Source organism: Lactuca serriola, chromosome 8 (assembly GCF_051521515.1).
Source record: "Lactuca serriola cultivar US96UC23 chromosome 8, Lser_US96UC23_V15, whole genome shotgun sequence".
NCBI classification, from domain to species: domain Eukaryota; kingdom Viridiplantae; phylum Streptophyta; class Magnoliopsida; order Asterales; family Asteraceae; genus Lactuca; species Lactuca serriola.
In genome coordinates this window covers 42227170-42243198 of record NC_136415.1, presented here as the reverse complement: position 1 = coordinate 42243198, position 16029 = coordinate 42227170, and the positions used below count along the sequence as shown (strand labels likewise).

General features: G+C 37.1%; 2 long non-coding RNA genes across 2 annotated transcripts; one reads left to right on the top strand and one right to left on the bottom strand.

Annotated features, from left to right (window-relative positions):
* Window positions 1-12351: 12351 nt before the first annotated feature.
* On the bottom strand, window positions 12352-14037 carry LOC145065875 (uncharacterized). The gene is made up of 2 exons (XR_013688549.1): window positions 12862-14037; window positions 12352-12775 (listed from the first exon to the last, which is right to left on the bottom strand). It is a non-coding gene; the product is annotated as an uncharacterized LOC145065875 (long non-coding RNA).
* Window positions 14038-14437: 400 nt separating this feature from the next.
* LOC145065873 (uncharacterized) lies at window positions 14438-15284 on the top strand. Its single transcript, XR_013688547.1, has 2 exons — window positions 14438-14599; window positions 14938-15284. It is a non-coding gene; the product is annotated as an uncharacterized LOC145065873 (long non-coding RNA).
* Window positions 15285-16029: the final 745 nt, after the last annotated feature.

Sequence of the window (16029 nt, the reverse complement as noted above, 5' to 3'; positions counted from 1 at the left end):
ACAGTTGCTTCTGACAGCACAATTGATTAATCTACGAGTCGTCAAATTGCCTAAGGACAATAAATAACATGATTAAATGCATAATCCAATGAATCGAGTGAATTGCACAAAGATAAACGAAGAGCAACCTCGAGAGAACCTGCAATGGTGATGAATGGGGAAGAAGGGGGAGACAGGGGAGAAGAAGGCGATAGAGTAGCCATTCCTGTGTTTGCTATTTCCAGTATTTTAACTCCTTGTTGGGTTAAGGAATCAGAAAAAGGGTTATATAATAAACCATACAAACGTGTAAACTCGGATAAAGGTCGAATACTCACACATCAAGTATTGCATCCTTGTTTTCTTCACCGTTAATGACCTCGATTGCTTCAAGTCTGATGATCGGAGCAACCTGATCCCCGGTGTCTTCGTCGTCAACAGCGGCTTCCTCCTCCTCTCTGTGTTCGGTATCATTGATAGCCATTATAGTCACGGATCAAAGATGCTGAGACCTGAGAGCGTCTGTTAGGGTGAAAATCGAAGGCGGCGGTGTCTTCGTCGTCAGCAGCAGCGACTTCCTCCTCCTCTCTGTGTTCGGGATCATTGATAGCCATTAGTTGAGGATCGAAGATGATGAGTAGCATTAGTCTCCGTTACAGATCTAAAAAATCAGAGGTTTGATTGATCTGTTCATCACCGCCTCCGTATGAAGTTAGGAAAGGGGCATCTTTGGTGGTGTCGATGTGAATACGTTAGATGGCAGTGTGTTTAGGGATTCCTTGTATTAGGGTGTAGTATATGATCCGTGCAGCGTATAGAATAATACGTATAATGCTTTAATACATTGTAAATGAGGTAATATATGTGGTACCTCTTAATTTTCAAGAAATGGGCAATATCTTTAATAATATATATATATATATATATATATATATATATATATATATATATATATATATATATATATATATATATAACTAAAGCTTCGTTATAAATGAAACGTTAAGATATTTTTAACATTGCGAAAAACATTTAGCATACAACAAATACCAATACTACGAACATAAAGTCGATAAACCATAAATGATTCAATGACTGGGCCCAAAATCTTCTGCTCGTGCTATTTGGTCTTTGTGGCCCAATATCATGATTATTGGGCCCAATGTATTCAAACATGTTTATTGGGTCTTGTTGATCCAATTACATGCCTAATGGACCCTCAATGGCTTTTACATGCTATTGGGCCTTAGTGGCCCATTTGCATTTGCTAGTAAGGTCCAAATCAGTCATAGGCGTGATTGGCTAACATCTCCGCCGTATACTTGACACCCTATAATAACATACATGATTAGTGGGTCTCTGCTGCCCTCTTCTCTTCGTCTGTTAGACTTACCTTTTATTCAAGTAAACATAAATCAAGTTCTAAACAAGGTTATTCAATATCAGTTGGATTTAGTGGGAAATAACGGGTGACACCAATAAATATCGGTCGTAGTCTGTAGTTATAACCAAAGTCTCCTGGAGGGAGAGCGAGAGTTTGTGTATAGGTCTATACGGGGGTGACTCCCCCACACCTAAGTTGTTCGCTACAGTTAGACTTGGCCAGTCTAGGGTGACAAAATCTTGATCAAAACCGGAGTTTGGAAAAATGTCAAGACAGGCGAATTAGTCATTATTATGCATGGTTATAAAGACTCACATAGAGATCTAACACCATCTAAGTAATCATGGGAAAACATATTCATTCGTTGTGACGATTCAATAATACAAAACTGTCATACTACTTATATCGGAAAACATCGGGTTTTCCGGGGGAACAACATTATTCACTCCTACATACAACACTATAATACAATAATCAATAATAATCACTTTTACTTGTTTTGAAATCACATACATATGCACTCATGGGATCATCGCATCTTTTTTGCAAACAGTTTTTGTACAGAAAATATCAGATTTTCTGGGTTTTACAAACAATACAAACTAATTTTATATCAAACATGCTTATGAACTCACCAACATTATATATGTTGACGTTTTTAAAACAACTTGTATTCTCAGATAACAGATAAGCTGAAGAAAGTTATCAAGTGTGTTAGGATGTTATGTTTTGTGACTCTCAAACAATTTATGTTATGGATATGTAATATTTAAATAATGTACTTGATGTGAAGAATGACAGTTGTACTATGTAATGTTGGTGATGTATGTGTTTGTTCATGTATATTCACTGTGATGGTATTCAATTGCTAGTCACACGAGCCCTCGGACGTTTTCGCCGTCTGGTTCGGGGGTGTGACAGGTTGATATCAGAGCCAGGTGTATAGTGAACTCGCATATCTAACCACACATTGATATGCAACTATAAACCCAAAGAGGGACTGAACAACTCTGAACAAAACAAATAAATTATAATAATAAACACTCTTACTTGTGCGACTTAGGAAAATAAACATAATAACAAATCAAATAAAATGATTTGAAAATCCTGACATATCGGTTAAGCCAGGACTGTTCATAGTTGTATTAAGGGGCGAATGTAGCCTGGTCAACTACATTTCCTCCAGAATACAACTATCACATGCCCTGGGGCGATCACGATGGTCGGTAAACCTAAAACATACCCTTTTATTAACCAAGAAGAGAACATCAACTTAATTTATATGACAACTAAAACATCTTAGGGGTAATAATAGTTTATTTATATACCCTCCTTGTGTATTCCTCATCATAGTCACTATGGAAGACGAGCATCAAGGCATTCAGTTTCACCAGGCCTTGGTGGCCCACGGAATGATTGAAGACGACCCCGAGGAAGGACAAGGAGCAGCTCATGACGTTGGACCCGACGAGTACACCGATACAGATTACGAGTATGAGGGGACCGATGACGAAAAGGAAGAAGAAGGAGACACAGACGAAGCCTACGTTGAATCACCTACCGACAAAATGGACCAGGACCATCCTGCCCCACCAGGAAACCCCGTGGGAGAGGATTGTTTGCTGGAAGAAGAGGTTACCACACGTCGACAACAGTTGTTTTCCATGGAAGCAAGAGTCGTGCAAGCTGAGCAAGAACGAGATGAAGTCATCGGAGAGATGACCGAGATGGCTCAGTTGTTGGCACAACATTTTGGGATATGATATCGTTCCCACCATTAGGAGATTTACAGCATGATCAGGATCTGCAGTATGTCTATTGGTATTAGGAATCTCTTATATGATCTATGCTAGGTACCATTGACTCTATGTTTAAGTGATTACACTACTCATAGAGTCGTTATGATGCCGAACTTTGTACCCTTTATGTATGCTCTTTCGAGCAAATTTTCATGTATCAAAGTATGGATATTATTAGTGGAAAATAATATGTGTTCTAACGTGATGTTGTTATCTGCTATGTGCTATATTTCCATGTTGTATGTCAATATGTGAAACTACTTAATTATATGCAATACACCTAGTTTATAGGATCACAAACTCGCAAAAAAAAATTATAGGCACTCAACATCTTTTTGTTCCATGACAGAAGGATGCCTCAACGACCCACCCGTGGAAACCCCGAGCCGACACCACCATAAATCAACTCAGTTGCATTTCAAGGAGTTGTATCTGCTATAGTCACAGCGGCATTGGCACGTATCCACAATGGGAACAATGGTGGAGGCGAAGGACAAGGGGCTGGAAGCTCAAACAACGGAATGAACCAGGGGCCTACCAAGACATGCTCCTACAAAGACTTCACCAACACCAAGCCACGAACCTTTAATGGCACAGGGGGAATGATAAACTTGAAGAGATGGATTGAGAAGGTGGAATCGGTGTTCGAGATATGTGAATGCCCCGAAGAGGTCAAGGTGAAGTTTGCAGCATGTATATTTTTTGATCAAGCTCTCACCTGGTGGAATGGACATGTGGAGGCCATGACTCTTCCCGTAGCCAACGCCATGCCGTGGGCGGAATTGAAAGAAATGTTGATGGTCGAGTACTACCCGCATGGCGAAATTCAGAAAATGGAACAAGAGTAATGGAACCTCACAGTCCGAAACTCCGACATCGGTACTTACATATCAAGGTTTAGCAAACTGTCTCTGTTGTGCCCTGGCATGATTACCTCGGAAGGAAAGAAAATCGAACGATTCATCTGGGGATTAACTCCGCCAATTCAAGGAAATGTAATAGCTGCAAATTTTGAAACCTTTGGCAGCGGCAAGAGGTTGGCCAAGAAGTTGTACGACCACAACAACAAAAGAGGGGAAAAAGCAGAGGAAACTGAAAGCAAGAAGGAGAGTGATAACAAGAAGGGAAAGAATAACAAGCGGAAGGGAAGACAAGGCTCAGAGTCGTCAGAGAAACAACAAACAATGATAGTTCATGTTGCAACCACCCAAGTTCCCTCCACGCTACATGTTCCAACCTCATCTACCCCTAGTGCCCCTAAGCAGTATTCCGGAAATCTCCCAAAGTGCAACAAGTGCAATTTTCATCACAATGGTGAATGCAGAGAGATGCATTGTACCAGTTGCCACCGAAAGGGTCAACGACAAAATACTGTAGAAACTATACTCCCCAGAACCAACAACCGGGAAACAACAACAACAACCGCAACAACAACAACAACAACAACAACAACAACAACAACAACGGCAACAATACTGGGGAAAGCCACACTTGTTATGGATGTGAAAGGACTGGGCATTTTTATCGAAACTACCCCACTGTCAACAACCCAGGGAATGGAGGAGCGGCGAGAGTGCTGACCCTGGGACAAGGAGAAGCGGTTCAGGATCCCGCTGTAGTCACTGGTACGTTTCTCCTTAACAACACATATGCATGCATTCTGTTTCATACCATGGCAGAGCGAAGTTTTGTGAGTAATAAATTCAAATATTTGTTAAAACAACAACCCTAGAAGCTTAATGAAACCTTTACGGTGGAAATGGCTAATGGGAAAACAAAATCAACTGGGGAAATCTACGTAGGATGTACCCTGACCTTAAATCATCACGCGTTTCAAATAAGTTTGATGCCTGTATCTATTAGTAGTTTTGATGTGATTATCAGCATGGATTGGTTGAACCCCCATCATGTCGAAATTATGTGTCACGAGAAGGTCGTTCGCCTTCATCTCCCTAACCAAGAAACCCTAATTATATATGGAGACAAATCCAGTATGAACCTTCATCTTATCTCGTGTATTAAGGCACATAAGTGTCTACAAAAAAAGGACTTGGCGTTTCTGACTCATATCTTCGATAAATCCAAGGATGAGGTTAGTATTCGAGACATACCAGTGGCTTGCGATTTCCCTGGCATCTTTCCTGAAGACCTTCCGGGGATACCCCCAGAAAGGCAAATCGAGTTGCGAATTGACCTTGTGCCAGGAGCTACACCCATCGCCAAATCTCCCTATAGATTGGCTCCTGTGGAGATGCAAGAACTGTCAAGCCAACTCAGCGAACTCTTGAGCAAAGGATTCATCCGACCTAGCTTCTCACCTTGGGGAGCTCCAGTCCTTTTTGTTAAAAAGAAGGACGGATCCTTTAGAATGTGCATCAGTTATAGAGAGTTGAATAAGCTCACTATTAAGAATCGCTACCCACTTCCACGAATCGATGATCTATTCGACCAGCTTCAAGGAGCAAATTACTTTTCTAAGACAGATCTGCGATCCGGCTATCACCAACTCAAGGTCCGGGAAGAGGATATCCCCAAGACCGCTTTCTGAACTCGCTATGGACATTATGAATTTGTTGTATTCGGTCTAACGAATGCCCCTACCACATTCATGGACCTGATGAATCGAGTATGTCGACCATTCCTCGACAACTTTGTCATCGTTTTCATCGAAGATATTCTGGTCTATTCTCGAAGCGAAGAGGAGCATGGTCGACACCTCCGACAAATCTTGGAAACCTTGCGAGCCGAAAAGTTATACGCAAAACTCTCTAAGTGTGAATTCTGGCTTCGTAGCGTAAATTTCTTGGGTCATGTTATCATCCAAGAAGGGATACATGTGGACTCTTCTAAGATCAAAGCCATTGAAGGATGGGCAGTCCCAACGAAACCCACTGAAATTCGACAATTTTCGGGTCTCGCAGGCTACTACAGAAGATTCATTCAAAACTTCTCCAGAACGGCCAAGCCACTTACCATGCTTACACAGAAGGGCGTACCATTTGAATGGACCAAAAAGCATGAGGTTTCCTTCCTAACTCTAAAACGAGCTCTTTGTAGTGCAGTACTATCATTACCAGAGGGAACTGAGGACTTCATAGTTTATTGTGATGCTTCGAATCAGGGTTTATGTTGTGTACTAATGCAGCGTGGGAAAGTGATAACATATGCATCCCGGCAACTAAAGACACATGAGGTGAATTATACCACCCATGATCTCGAATTGGGAGCTGTGGTTTTTGCCTTGAAGATTTGGAGGCTCTACCTTTATGGTACAAAGTGCACCATTTTCACCGGCCACAAGAGCCTCCAACACATTTTAAATCAAAAGGAGTTAAACATGAGGCAACGAAGATGGGTTGAGCTGCTAAACGATTATGAGTGTGAAATCAAGTACCACCCAGGCAAGGCTAATGTGGTAGCTGATGCCTTAAGTCGGAAAGAGCACTCAAATCGTCGTGTGAAAACTCTTTCAATAACCATTCAATCCCATCTGTCCTCGCAAATCAAAGAAGCCTAGTTGGATGCCATGAAGACAGAAAACAGAACAAAAGAAGCGTTACATGGAATGGAAAAGAACTTCAAAGTCAAGGAGGATGGAGCGTATTATTTCATGAACTGGATTTGGGTCCCTAAACTTGGGGGATTCAGAGAGGTAGTCATGAATGAGGCCCACAAGACACGATACTCCATCCATCCGAGTTCAGATAAAATATACCTGGATATCAAGCAACATTATTGGTGGCCTAACATGAAGGAAGAAATTGCCACTTACGTTAGCAAGTGCCTCACTTACGCTAAAGTGAAGGTAGAATATCAAAAGCCCTCGAGACTATTACAACAGCCAATAATACCCGAGTGGAAATGGGAAAGGACCATGGACTTTGTGACTAAATTATCCAAGACAAATGACGGATTGGATGCCATATGGGTAATAGTCGACAGGTTGACGAAATCTGCCCATTTCCTACCAATAAAGGAGACATACAAGATGGAACGACTGACGAGAATCTACATCAAAGAGATTGTGAAACTCCATGGAATACCAATATCTATCATCTCAGACCATGATAGTAGATTCACTTCACGCTTTTGGCAGACGGTTCAGAAAGCTATGGGGACACAACTCGACATGAGCACTGCTTACCACCTACAAACGGATGATCAAAGTGAGTGAACCATTCAAACGCTTGAAGATATGCTTCGAGCATGTGTGACAGACTTTGGAAGGTCGTGGGATATCCAACTGCCTTCAATTGAGTTTTCGTACAACAACAGTTATCACACAAGCATCAAAGTTGCTCCTTTTGAAACATTATATGGGCGTAAATGTAGATCACCATTGTGTTGGGCTGAGGTAGGTGACACTCAGCTAGAAAGAGGGTAGACACCAAACAATGCATTAACAGGGCCAGAAATAATACGTGAAACGACAGAGAAGATAGTTCAAATCAGAGCTCGACTTTAAGCATCATGAGACCGACCAGAAGAGCTACGCTGATAAAAAACGAAAGCCCTTGGAATTTCAAGTCGGGGATCGGGTGTTGTTAAAAGTATCTCCCTGGAAAGGGGTGATCACTTTCAGGAAACAGGGAAAACTAAACCAACGGTACATTGAACCATTCGAGATTCTTGCCTGAATCGGTCCAGTGGCTTATAGACTGCAGCTACCTGTCAATCTCAGCAGTGTACACCCCGTGTTCCATGTTTCCAATTTGAAGAAGTGCTTACCCGACGAAACACTTGTCATCCCCATGGATGAAATCGAAATCAACGAGAATCTACTGTTCGTCGAGGAACCGATTGAAATCATGGACAGTGAAGTGAAGCGTACTAAGCACAGTCAAATTCCGATTGTGAAAGTTCGGTGGAACGCAAAGCGTGGACCGAAATTCACTTGGGAACGCGAAGATCAGATGAAGCAAAAGTACCCTCACTTATTCTCGCACTCTCAGACCTAGTTTCAAAAGAATTTCGGGACGAATTTCCCTCTAACGGGGGGTGATGTCACAACAAGGAATTCTAATGCTTTTGTAAACATTGACAATGATGACATTTGTGACTAAAACTTGAAAACATGCATGATGTTTATTCAATGACAACAAAATTCCATCAAACACTCTATGCAAACACTTCAAATGGTCAACAAAAGATTGGAAACCCTAAAAATCCCGGTTTAATTCCATTATGGACTAGGATTTCCTTATTGGGCCTAATGGACCAATAAGCTTCCAATTTGACTATTTTGGGCTTAGGACCCTTAAATGGGCCCTAATTGGACCCACTTTCATGAAACTTAACATTTTGGGCCATAATGCATCCAAAATGAATTGGTTTACCTTAATGGGACTTATTGGGCCATAACTAACCTAATAAGCTTTCATGAAACATAAATCCATTATTTTATAAAAAAAAAAAATTGGGATGTGAACTACACTAAAGGCCCAATGGGTCGAAAATCTTGTCCATAAAACATTATAATCTCGAACCAAGGATTTAAGTGGGCCAAACTAATTCATTCCCTCCTTCCTTTGTTAGGTCATTTCGGCCCATGTAAAAAGAATAAAATAAATAAGAAGAATGAAAGATTTATCCATGCCACCTCATTTTTACAAGAAGGATAACCAAGCATTATAATCAACATATATCCATGCAACTTCTCATGTCTCCATGCAACTATCACTTTAGTTCTTTCTCTCCTCTCTCTTTCTTCTTATCTTCGGCCGAGGCTACCCACACATACACATCACCATTGCAAATTACTTCAAACTCTCTCAATAAAATCTTCATGCTTCCTCCAAATTTTCTAGAATCATAAGGGCTTCAAGAAGAATTTTATCCAAAAATCACTTCCAACTACATACTAGTGGTAAGATCTTGCAAACATGTTTAACTTCTACACTTAATCACTCTTCTTACAACCTTAAATTCTTGATCATACTCCATAGAACCCTTCAAATTCGAGGTCTCTTCAAGGAGCTTGTTAGGGCCAAAAACAATACCATCTTCTTCCATTTATTCTTCAAAACTGTGAGCAACAAAGCAAGGTGAGTTCATACCCCCTTTTTTTTTGGTTTTTACTTGTTTTTGGGGGGAGAATACAAGTGTTATGTGTTGATCTATGTGTGTTTGCATGTATTATGTGATTTCTTTGATTTTGGTTGTAATAATATGTTAATACTTGAGATATTTCGAGATCTATAGCAAAAGGGTGAAAGAATCATAAACAAAAACATAATAAACAACATACGTCATAGATCTAAGGGTCCTTAAGTTTAATAAGTGAAAAACAAAGCCAAAGATCTTTACAAGTGTCATTTTGCAAAAATAACAAAGATTGGGTAAAAATTGATAATTTTCGGTTTTATGAGGGTTATAAGGTATTTATTTATATAAAAGCTGATTTTTATGAAAATAATACTTTTCAAAGGGTCAAAAACATATATTTTAGCTTAATGGGCTTAAATTTGGGCCTCACGAGTTTTGGGCCCAAAGTTGCAAAAAATGAAGAATTTTAGGGGCTGGAGTGGAAAAATTAACAAACTATGAGTCTAAAACGTAAATAAACTATTTCAGGGGCTGAAAATGACTTTGATGCAAAAGTTGGACTAAAAATACAAAGTTTTCGATTTTGGGGTAAGAATTCTAAAACTTACGGAATTTGAGCCAAAAATCTAAACTTTTTACAAATAAAGGCCGGAAATGACAAATACACTAGTTTTGGGTTGAAATTATTATTTAAATAAAGTTTGGGTAAAAAATGACAAGAAAAAATGGTTTAAGGACCAAAAATGTCAATTTTCATAAAAAGGGACTAAAGGTGCCATTTTTATAGAAAAAGGGGCTGCAATTGATAAACTAAATGTTTTTAAGCCAAATAGACAATTATAAATTTTTGGGTTAAAAATATCAAGTTTATAACGCATGGTTATATATATATATATATATATATATATATATATATATATATATATATATATATATATATATATATATATATATATATATATATATATATATGGGAAAAGGGAATATATGGCTGTAATGTATATATGCTTGGGTATAGAACCTTCTAATACGACAACGTTTTGTAAAAAATCATTAAAAACTTGTTCATAGATTATGCGGGTTTTTTCCATGCATACCGTTTGTTTCCTTCTCCACTCATCTGAAACCCTAAATCTTCAAATCGTGGTTCTCCATCCACAATCAAATTGATTTAAGGTAAAAGCTTTTTCTCCTCTACTGCACATGAAATTTCTGTTTTGGTTTAGTTGATTCGGACTAAAATGCAATCAGCATATAAAAAAACTTGTTTTTTTTATCATTGTCGTCAAAAGATTCTATCAATTTAAGAAAAAACACACTACATGATTTTTAATTGATTTCTTTAACAAAACAATAGCTAAAATCTAACGCAGTCATCATAATTTTTAATTGGTTTCTTTAGCTTTAATTGGTTTCAGACAATTAGTACAAACACTAAAATTAAAGCCTTTAGTTTTGTAAATCTAAAACGGAGATAACAATTAATTACAATTAAATTTTCGTCTTCAAGTAGATCAATTATAAAACCAATAATTTAAGAGTGTGTTCTAGTTCCATGAAAGAAATTAGAAAGAAACGAAATTAACTCTTAGTAATTTTTAACTTGTCAATGTTTATGCATTATGGGTTTGTAACTTTGTACTGATTTTTTTAATCCCTTGTGTGTGTGCTAGAGGACATGCATAATACCATGGATTTAGAATTTCAAGAATCTAATGAGCCATTACAAACATATGCAACTTATGTTGATGCTGATGAGCAATTACAAAGAGATGCATCTTATTTTGATGTTAATGTTAACCTTGGACATGATGGAGATGAAAGTAACGATGAAGGTATAAATCAAATGTTAAGATATTTTTAACATTGCGAATAAACATTTAGCATACAACAAATACCAACACTACGAACTTAAACTCGATAAACCATAAATGATTCAATGATTGGGCCCAAAAGCTTCTGCTCGTGCTATTGGGTCTTTGTGGCCCAATATCATGATTATTGGGCCCAATATATTCAAACATGTTTATTGGGTCTTGGTGATCCAATTACATGCCTAATGGACCCTCAATGGCTTTTACATGCTATTGGGCCTTAATGCCCCATTTGCATTTGCTAGTAAGGTTCAAATCAATCATATGCGTGATGGGCTAACGTGTCCGCCGTATACTCGACAACCTATAATAACATATATGATTAGTGGATCTCTGCAGCCCTCTTCTCTTCGTCTGTTAGGCTTACCTTTTATTCAAGTAAACATAAATCAAGTTGTAAACAAGGTTATTCAATTTCAGTTGGATTTAGTGGGAAATAACGGGTGACACTAATAAGTGTCGGTCGTAGTCGGTAGTATAACCAGAGTCTCCTGGAGGTAGAGCGAGAGTTTGTGTATAGATCTATACGGGGGTGACTCCCCCACACCTGAGTTGTTCGCTACAGTTAGACTCGACCAGTCTAGGGTGACAAAATCTTGATCAAAACCGGCGTTTGGAAAAATGCCAAGACAGGCGAATTAGTCATTATTATGCATGGTTATAACGACTCACATAGAGATCCAACACCATCTAAGTAATCATGGGAAAACATATTCATTTGTTGTGACGATACAATAATACAAAACTATCATACTACTTATATCGGGAAACATCGGGTTTTCCAGGGGAACAACATTATGCACTCCTACATACAACACTATAATACAATAATCAAACAATCACTTTTACTTGTTTTGAAATCACATACATATGCACTTATAGGATCATCGCATCTTTTTCGCAAACGGTTTTTGAACAGAAAATATTGGATTTTCTGGGTTTTACAAACAATACAAACTAATTTTATATCAAACATGATTATGAACTCACTAACATTATATATGTTGACGTTTTCAAAACAACTTGTATTCTCAGGTAACAGATAAGCTGAAGAAAGTTACCAAGTATGTTAGGATGTTACGTTTTGTGACTCTCAAACAATTTATGGTATCGATATGTAATATTTAAACAATGTACTTGATGTGAACAATGATAGTTGTACTATGTAATGTTGGTGATATATGTGTTTGTTCATGTATATTCATTGAGATGGTATTTAATTGATAGTCACACGAGCCTTCGGACGTTTCCGCTGTCTGGTTCGAGGGTGTAACAAGGATGTATGGTTTTATAAAGGTATTGAAAGGCTCACAATTTTTAAACGATTCAACCCATTGCTTTCTGTTTTTTCATGCCCAAATACTTGTGAAACTTCTTCTCTGGCACGCTCTTGCCAATTTGTGTGCTGAGCCAACAAAAACATAGTGCAAACTAGTAAGATTCCAATAGTCTCTTGTCCAGCAAAGTAGAAAAGCTTACACTCATCGATTACTTCATCAATGGTTAATCCAGAATTCTTATACCCATGTTTAATTTCTCTGTAATTTGATTCCAAGAGTATTCCCAACAAGTCATCTTTACTCCTTTCTACAGCTTTCATTGCGATTGTTCGTTTGTCAATGATACTCCTTATGGTAGCCCTCACTTCTCGGTCAATTTTCTTTATCCTGTTATTGGTTTTTGTTGGCAAAAACCTGGTATTTATGTGTGAATTATATTAGATCGTCTCTTGATCAAGAGAAAAACAATGTAATAAAATATTTTTCGGAAAGATAAACACCTCGATCCAGGAATGTAGAATGATTGTATAGCATCTATAACTAACACTGCTAGTTCCCGTTGTAGCTCAAATATTATATTCCCTTCTTCAATGTTACTACCTAATGTTGTACGTGAAATAACTTCACTGGATAACATTTCACTACAAGGATCGAGAACTATGCAGACAAATGATAATAATAACAATAGAAAAAGGTCCCAACCTTTCATATAGTATATACAAGTTTTCAGCATTAGAGACATCAAATAAAGTCAGTTTAATGGTAAAGGTGTTGCCCTTGACATCTAAAGGTTGCACGTACGAATAATGTAATCCCCAAGAGTGTGTTTTTCAAACAAGCTTAAAAAGTTGGCCTGTTTGCCATGTATGTAACTAACTTGTTTTTTTTTGAACGACCATGTTAGTATTTGTCTGGGATTGAACCCAAGACCTCCTGCTTAGAAACCCTAGTTAGACACTTTGTATGTAAGCAACTTGTAACCGACAAAACCTCCTAAAAAGCTATAAACGAAAAAAATTAAACAAAACTTCTGTAAGCAACTTGTAACCGAGAAAACCTGCTAAAAAGCTATAAATGAAAAAATTAAACAAAACTTTCGATGTTACTGAACCTAAAATAGGTCAAAGGGTAAAACCAAAGATTTTATAAAAACTTAATGACTTTTATTTCATTAGCCCTATTACCCAAAAGCTTGTTTTTTAAACAAGCTTAAAAAGCTACCATTTCTGGCTCAACGCCATGTCCGCCGATTGAGCCTAGTCCGCGTCGACGTGGTTTGCCACGTCTTTAAGCAACTTGTTGTAACCGGAAAAACTTGCATGCTAAAAGGGTATAAACGAAAAAATTAAACAAAACTTACAGTTTCACTAGACTGAAAATACATCAAAAGATAAAACCAAACATTTCTCGAAAACCTAAAGGCTTTTATATTATTAGCCATATTTACTAACATGTAACCCAAATGTAAAAGCAAGAACCAAAAGGTTGCACGTGCCCATTATTATGCCAATGTATGAATCTGAGGAAAAAAATTTAAAATCATACGTAAAAAAATGGGAAGTAAGAATAATAATGTAAAAGATTTGAACAGCTTACTAAAATAATTAAAACAAAATATTTAAATATTAAATATAAATTGCAGCTAATAATATAATAATCATATTAATATAATGATTAATAAATAATAATCAGTAATAATTAAAATAAAAAATGTATATATAAGAAACGTAAAATTAACTATTAATTATTAATAATTTACTTTTACAAACTACAATTAATTAATTATTAGTATTTAATTTCGCAATCTGCTGATAAAATAATTATTAAAAAGATTTGATAAGTAAAAATGCGATTAGATATATTGGAAGCCAAGACAAAACTGCATAGACAAAGTTCAGGAAATGAGCAAGAAGGTAGGAGTTCTTAGGCGGCTATAGCTAACAACTGCGCGCCACACTCTTTTCTTACCAATTTCCTTTACTCAGACTATATCGTTGACTATAATAATTAGTCAATGTTTGAACAAACCATTGGGGAATGATCGTGTATAAATAGATCCTTCATAAATGGTTACTCACACATTCATATTCTTTCAATCATTGAAAAAAATGGCTATAATCTTAAAAAGAGGAAGACTTACCTTGGCTCTTATCATCCTCATCGTCATTAGTTCATCATCTCACATCATTACAACCACCGCCACTGCTCGGATTCCATACAACCATGTCCGCCAACTAGGTTCGGTTTTCTCTAAACCTCTCACAGTTAATAATAAAAAAACACTAATAGAAGTTGCTCCAGTATTTCTTATAAAGTAACTAAAGTTGCATTGTAAATTCGTGTAGTTAAACTTTTTTTTTTATAAGGAGTTGTAGCGTTAATTATATTCTTCTGATTTTGTTTTCTATATTTATTTCATTCGTGTATTTAGTATCAATCGTCTATAGCTACCTAATTTGTTTTCCATTCATCACCGATTTCCAGATTTTCTGATCAAACTAACCTTATATAAGAGTGCATATACAACTTGTCCTTCCCTAAATATTAAAAATATAATTAGAAATTGATGTATGCAGCTACAAATTGCGATTATGACCCCATACAACAAAATGATGGACCCGACGGGTGTGGTAGTGGAAGTGGAAGTGGTGGATCACCAAAACCAAAACCAATACCATGCGGTTCAATGCCAGGTAGGAGCCTTTGTAAGAAGGGTTGCTGTGGGAAGACTAAAATGGGAAGAGCCGAATGTTGCTAGTAGTACGGAGGTTGTACTACATCAAATAATGTATCTGAGTCCCTTGTTTAGATCAGAAAATAATATTTCAAATCATTTCCACCCTCTGCTTTTCCTTAAAGTTCTATATGTATGAGTATGTATGTCCACAAAAATTTTATATCCAGATAATGTTGTTCGAATTAATCTCGAAGAAATGATTCTATCATTATATTTGTCAAGATGGTTCACAAGTTTAGTAGAAGAAAACAAAAATCAAACGTGGCTATCTAACTTTAACTTGCACAAGTGGCATGAGCTTCATCCACATAACTTTGTACCACATGCAATGTGTACCATATCGCCAGAAGGCGAAGGTCACTTCTTTGTGTCGTCTTTTAGATCCCATATCGACCTGAAATTAAATGCTGGTTAATTTAATGCTGAATCAAGAAGGAAATATGGGCTGCTTGTATAAGGCCAATATCCTGTGACGGAGACTAAGCATTAAAGGCTAATCATGATGGCGATGTGGCAATGAGCTATAGGAAGGAATGACTATGCACACATCTCGAAGGTTGATCGGTTATTTGGTAAGAAGTTTAACAAACTGAGTGTCTAATTTAAGATAAAAAATTCAGTCTCAAAATTGGATTTTTATGAAAACTTAATTATCATAACTTGCAATATTTAAAATTTGGAGAACATAACTAGCATGTACCATATAATTACAAAAATTTTAGCAAAAGGGTATTTTGGACAATTAACTACAATTATAAAAGGAAATTTTCGGATTTTTAGGAATAATTAATTCTCATAATTTTAAAATTTTGAATTTTTTTAATTAATTTAATTTTAATTCTAACGTAATTTGTAAACATAATCAATTTTATTCTGTCAGAATATTTTTTTTGTTAGAAGGATGCTCTTTCATAATTTTATTCTATTAGAA